Source organism: Thamnophis elegans, chromosome 3, assembly GCF_009769535.1.
Source record: "Thamnophis elegans isolate rThaEle1 chromosome 3, rThaEle1.pri, whole genome shotgun sequence".
In the NCBI taxonomy this organism is placed as follows: Eukaryota; Metazoa; Chordata; class Lepidosauria; order Squamata; family Colubridae; genus Thamnophis; species Thamnophis elegans.
Genome location: NC_045543.1, coordinates 44,006,528 through 44,013,526, shown reverse-complemented (window position 1 = coordinate 44,013,526; position 6,999 = coordinate 44,006,528).

Here is a 6,999-nt window from a genome sequence, read left to right as displayed (position 1 = left end):
CTTTCCTGCATCTTTTCACTTTAAAGTTATTAAGACTTGTGGACTTGATAGTGGTAAATATCAGACAAGTGGGGGATGAGGGTAAAATACATGTGGAATGAACTAAGTTTTTTAAATCCTATTAGAAGGGGAAGTCGGTTGGAATTATCTTAAGATAGAAATTGATTCCTGTGTAAAGTAATATCTGATCTACGCTGCTTAACTTTACTAAGAAGGGGAAATCTGGTTAGATTATTTTGAATTAAAAAGGGGTAAAGAAAGATCATTTACGCTGTTTAAATTTTACTAGAAGGGAAAGTTTGATTACTTGTCTGTAAAGTTTATTTGAATATAGGCATGAATCACGCTGCTTAAATCTTATTGGAAGGGATCATGAGGTTTAGGAAGGGAACGGGAGAGCCTACAGAAGGTCGGGGTAAATAGCAAAGAAGTAAGAGATGAGAATAAAATATATAGAATGATTTATTATTTAAGCATAGATAAAGATGGGGGCTGAGATCAACACAAAGAGTGGTTTCTTTTTTTTTTTTTCTTTTCTCTTTTCTCTTTCTTTTTTTCCTTTTTTTTTCTTTCTCTCTTTTCTTTTTCTTTTTTTTTTTTTCTTTTTTTTTTTTTTTTTTTTTTTTTTTTTTTTTTTTTTTTTTTTGATATATTACTTTTATTTTTTAATCCATATGTATACAAGATATTTAGATAGAAGGTAATGCCAGGTGTGGGCCCTGGGAATCGGGAGGATTAGGGATGGGGATTGTGGGGGGTGGGGTGGGGGGTGTTAACATAGTCTTAATAAGAACAAGAATGTATTTATATACGGTGGTCCTTTTTTTTTTTTTTATTATTATTATTATTATTTTTTTCCTTGGTTCATTTTACTTTTATCAGATCAAACAACATTCGAATAAAGGCTACACCAAGGAGGGAGGTAGAGGGAAGGAGAGGGGGAGTAGGAAGGAGTAAGGGAATGTAAGGAGTAAGGGAATGTAAGGAGGGTGTCTGGGGAGTAAGGGAGAAGGAAGGTTTGAGGGAAAGGGAAGTAGGAGGGGAGTGTTAGAGGGAGAAAGGAAAGTTGGAGGGGTAGATGGGGTGTATGGAGGATGCAAGGGTTAGGTGGGGTTGTGAATGATGAGTTGTGTTTCCTTTTTACTTGTTCGTTTTATTCCCTTTTTTCTTTTCTTTTTTTTTTTTCTTTTCTTATAGTAAATACCCTGTATATAAATGATTGCAAATGGAATGTGAAAATTGAATAAAATATTTTATTTGGAAATCTAAAAAAAAAAAAAAAAAGACTTGTGGACTTCAACTCCCAGAATTCCACAGCCAGGCATGCTTAGTTCTGATTTAAAGCGACAGCATTTGTTTTTCTCCTTTGCAAAAGAAGTTTCCTTCTTTCTTTTTCTTCTCTCTTCCCCTCCTTCCTCCCTCTCTTCCTCCCTCTCCCCTTTCTCAACACCACACACACACACCACAGAAGTTGGATTGGATTATCTCTCCTACCCCCTTCCCTCTCTCTCACTCTCTCTCAACACTCCACACACACACACACACACACACACACACACAGCTTCACTGATTACAAATTGGATTGAATATCTTTTCCAATGGCTTGAAAGCAACTCCTCTGCCACCACCCCACCGTCCCCCCCCCGCCTTCCCCAAACACCTCCCCATTGCAAATGCAGCCTGCTGTCTGGGTGGGAAATGTCTGGAATGCAATAAAGTCCACCCATTCACTTCCTGCTGGCAGGCTGGGGTGAGAAGAGAGGCAGAGAAGCCGGAGGGGAGCCAATCCGAGCCTTCCAAAAGAAAGCGGCTGGGGGAAAGTGTGTGTGCTACAGCATGGCTCTTTGCTTGGCTTCCTGCCTCCTCCTGTGGTCTCCTCAGTGCTCACTTGTGCCTTCCTCCTCAACTGTAGTTTGATTGCAGGTGGAGCCACGTTGCCTTTTCAAACTTCTAATCAGTGAAGCTGGGCTGGATTTTTACATAGCTTTATTCAGCTGTGTGTGTGTGTTGTGAGAGAGAGAGAGAGAGAGGAGGGAGGGAGGGGAGGGAGGGAGAGGGAGGAGGGAGAGAGAAAGAGAGAAATGAATGGGGGCCTGGGAGGAAGTCACTACACTTAGGGAGGAGCGCCACTTAATATCTTGCTCTCATCACCTGGAATCAATCATTTTCTCCTAGTAGGATGGGATTCAAACTGACTTCCAGCTGAACTTTTAATCCTAAATGAGGCCATCATGATCATAAATCAATCTTTGTGTAGAATAATGTCTTCAGAAAATTGCCTCACACTACAGACTCATAAACACAAAGTAAGTGTAGGTATAATCATGAATAGAAAGTTGAAAACTTTCCTCATGCTCACTGCCAAAGATGGAAAGGTTTCTGCCAGAAAGTGATATAAATTATGTTACCATGAGTTATGAAGATAAATGAATGCAGCTAAAAATATAGCTACATTTCCTGCACTCAATTAATTCAAATGCTTCTATCTCAGTAAATGGTTATTTCTCTTGTGCAGGGCTGCCCTTTTAGAGGTCTGAAGGGCGCAGGGCCAGGATTCATCCAGATTCAGATCTTTATTCTTTTTCTTCTTCTGAACATTTCAGGAAACAGGAAGGAAGTTCTTTGCTTCTGATCGTCACAAAAATAAAAGGAAATTGTTGTTTACATTCCTTGGAGGCGGACTATAACAGATCTATTCACTTTGAGATCAAATGAGGGCAAGGGCTACTCCACCCACAAAGAAAATATTGAATTCTCTTTTAAAATGTCCATTCCCCTGGATGAAATGAAAAATGCACCCTGTTCTTTCATGTTTGAGTTGCACTTTTCTGCTTCTTCTCAAGTATGCAGAAAACAAGCACTAAAACATATCACCTCATTAGATAGATCTCTGAAATCATTTGGGAAGAGTCCTGGCCAGGTAATAGTGTATTTCATGTTGGCTTCAACTTTTCATTCATCATTATAAAAACAAAAGTTTTAGTAGTCCAAAGTATTTGGATGTTTGGGGGGGGGGGAAGTATTTTTGCAGGAAAAGCATCCTGTAACTGGTTTTGCCAAATGAATTACACATTTTGAAAGATCCTTGCTCCACCCATTTAAAAAGATAGCTGCAGGTGAAATATGATCTGTGCAGTCATGGTGATCCTGCATAGGATATTGTCATGGGATTTCATGAACAGCAGCAGGAGTCATCAACAATCAGCCAATTCCTTTCAGAGCCTATATCTGGGGATTGAGCCAATGCCACCCTTAAGTCAAGAGCTGTCATAAAGGCTGGCTAGAGTGCTTTTTTGTGAAATGTTGAAAAATAAGACAGTAATCAAGGGTCTCTGAAGTGTCAGATGATTAACTGATGTAAAATAGACACTGATCAAGTGTCTGTAAACCAACTTGCTCTCCTGCCACAATATTATCTTGCACTGCCTCCACCTGCCATATTAGACAGCATAGCTTTATCACTGCTTGTATATCTGATGAGAAACCAATCCTCTTTGTAACACAAGCTTTGATGAGATAAATCTTCATGTTTTTGCCCAATATTGCAGAGAGAAGAAACTCATTTACCAAAACAGGATTAGCTGCTTTCTCCAACAAATCTTCCCTTACCAGCAAAATTCATGGCTTTGGCATTAAAAAAAATTAAATATCCAGGTATTAGGATATCTAGGTATCCTTCCAAGTATTAACATTTTGGAATGAACAATTATTGTTCATTATTGCTGAAGTAAGAGGCTTTCAAAGGCCATCTTTCATTTTGCTCATCACAGTGAAATACAGTAGTCTTTGCTTACTGACCGGCTCATGCAGCGACAATTCAAAATTACTTTTTGACCAATCCTTACACTTATAACCACTGGACCATCATACAGTCATGTGATCACCATTTGTGTGCTTCAGTACTATCTTACAAGCAGATTAAAAGAAATGGTGGAAATAAAATGGTAAGTCGGGTTTTTTATTTAGGTAGCTACTTATGCTGAGCTACTGCATAGCTTCATTTAATGACCAAAGCAAAGTAAGATAATAATCCCCTTGCAATCATATGGTTTTCTACTTAGCAACTACTTCACTTAGCAACTGAGTTCTCAATCCCAATGGTGATTGCTAAGTGAGGTCTACCTGTGATCATTATTTCATGCAGCCCATAAAAATCTTTACAACTAAATCAATAGCTATCTATTACATGGAATAGACAGGTGATATTATCATTAAAATCATCAATGTTATTGAGACAGCTCAACTTTCTACAGGTGTTGCACTGAATGCCCCATGGTCTCTGCTGGTATGTGAATTAATTCTTCTGGATATTCAATATGCAAGTCAGTCCAATTGAAATTCTGAATTAAATTACATTTCTGCACCATACTGGCCACTCTGATCTCATCCACATGGAAGGAAGGAAGTCTACCTTGATCTTCTAGAACATGACAGCTATCTGGTTCAGCATTTGATCTCCTGTTGAAAGACCTTGGGCTGCAAATAGCAGGCCCTTGACACTGATATCCAGGTGGACTTGTTCCAAGCCCCTACTTGATATGCCTTGGATTTGCCTGAAAGACATTCCCTCAGGCAAGGAGGGGATATTGATCATTTCAAGAGGAGCATTTACCGTTGGCCCAATATAATGTCCTGATTTCCTCCTTTTAGAAGGAAGATTTCAACTGTCCAGTCCAATAATGTCTTTGTCCATGCGCCCCAGAGGGAACAGATTCAGTTTCACAAGTCTTCTTGCAGGGCCTTTTAGATGACATAGTACATTGAATTAATTATTCCTTTCCTGATCCATAGTTCTGTAAGTCAGCGAGGACATTATTCATTTCCTTTTTTTTTAGCTTACAGCTCAAGAACATTTGGCAAATTTCTTGCAATTATTGCTGCTTATTCATTGTTTAACTTAGAACTCATCTTTATAAGTTGATTGTATTTTACCTCTTTCTTTGTATGTTCTTACTTGTTCCTTCTGTAAATTGCATTTAAAACCATTCTAATTCTTTAATTTCCTCTTTTTCTTCTTATCTTTGATGATTATATGGAATGTAATGTATTGTCTTATTAAATACTTGTTCTTTTGCCTAAATGCCCTGTAACTGGATATCCCTTCACCCTTCCCAAGGCCTTCACATTTTTTAGCCATACACAAAAATGCATTTCCTCCTATAGGGGGGCAAGAAAAAGTATTAATACTCTATTCTTTCTTCTTCCCACCTTTGCCTCTCCAATTTCTCTTTTTGCATTTTTAAAACATTTCCAGATCGTTACTAATTCTGATAATCAGCTCATAACTTCCAGGGTTAATTCACAGGTCCAGATGATTAACCAACCACCCAGCCAGCAGAAACACTGTATGAATCATAGAGTCCAATTCTGTCAACTACTTATCCTTTTAAAAAGCCCTCTTAAAAACAGTGCTAATTACAATATATAAAGGATATAATTTAAAACTGCAGTGAAATATTAATATTCTGCCTGGAATAAGGCTAAACATTGCTCACTTATGTTACGCTCCTTATTTTTCATGCTGTTATTTGATGGCTATTTTGGGGGGGCATCTTGCAAACACCAAAACACACTTTCCTTTTCTTTTTTTTAATTCTACTGAAAATAAAGAGAATGCTATTTTGAAACTAGGAAGCTCACTTGCAGATTTTGACAGATATACCTATCTGGTCAATATCTAATTCCTTCAGACTTGCAATATATAACCTTTATGTATTTACAGGATTTATATAGCTGGCCAGCTCATATACAGACTCTGGTTAACAATACTTACAAGATGAATAAAACAAGGTAATGTTTGTACCCAGACGGCACATTGCTTAAGGAGAGATGAAATGTTTATCTATTTAAAAAAAAAACGTAAAAAAAACCCCAAGGTATGCACATGATTTAAAGCCAGAAAGGAAAGGATTTGGTGTTTGCCTTCCAATTTAATTAACGCAGCTGATCAGCACCAGGGCTCCAGTTCCAAAAAAAACTAGATAGTAATCCTGCCAGAAACCTACCGCTCTGTATTGTAACTGAAAATGATAGTGGGCAGTAGGGTGGCAGAGTTAGGACAAGAGGGTTTTGCAATGCTCTCTCACCCCTCCAAATTTAGAGAAAACATTTTCTAGGTCTGCAGATGTGACAGACAGCAAACAACTTTTTTAAGAGGGCACCTTTCTTGGGCAGAGGAAGGGCTTAACACAAACATATCAAGCATGTTGTGCAGTTGAGAAGCACTAACAACAAGTAGCTATTAGTAGTAGGAGCTATATTTGAATAAATCTCACAATAATGCAGGACACTGTATTTTGGATTGTGTACCACATGCAAGAGACAATATTGCTAGAGCTACTTTTTTAAAATAGCCCTGCTACTTATCAATTATACAGCATTCTAACCTTCTCCCCACCCCCAAACATTTGCTTTACTCCATATTGAATTACTTCTGTTCCAAACCCCTTTCCTTTTGGACTGTGAGTTGTTCTTTGATGCATATTAGCAAAACCAAACTCCACAGAGTAAGGAAGGTATTTATGGCATGCCTCATGGGCCCAGTGAAATAAATTTCTAATTACTACACTGTGCTTTTCAGTGAAGCTGGTTTATTATTGCACTTCATGGGCAGCCAATTCATTATCAGTTGCTATGGTGACTGTTGCCATGTGCCATAAATCTTCTCAGGATTAATGATTTATATTCTACAGGCTTTAGCTTTCCTACCCTGATGCTTCTCGATGTGGTCCTCCACCCCCAGGGCCAGTAATAATGGGAGGATGTAGCCCAGTGCACTTGGAAAAGGTGTAAAGGACCCAGTGTACCCAAATAACATATGAATATATGAACCCAAGGCTTCACTTGGGTGAATCAGACAAAATCTCTACATAGCCCAGCCAATCAAATATTAAATAAGGCACAAGAAAGATAAACACCTTCCTTGTTGATCTCTTGTCACCTGACTCTGAATATTGGAGATCTATTTAACTCTCCATGGATTTGCTTACTCCTTTTAAA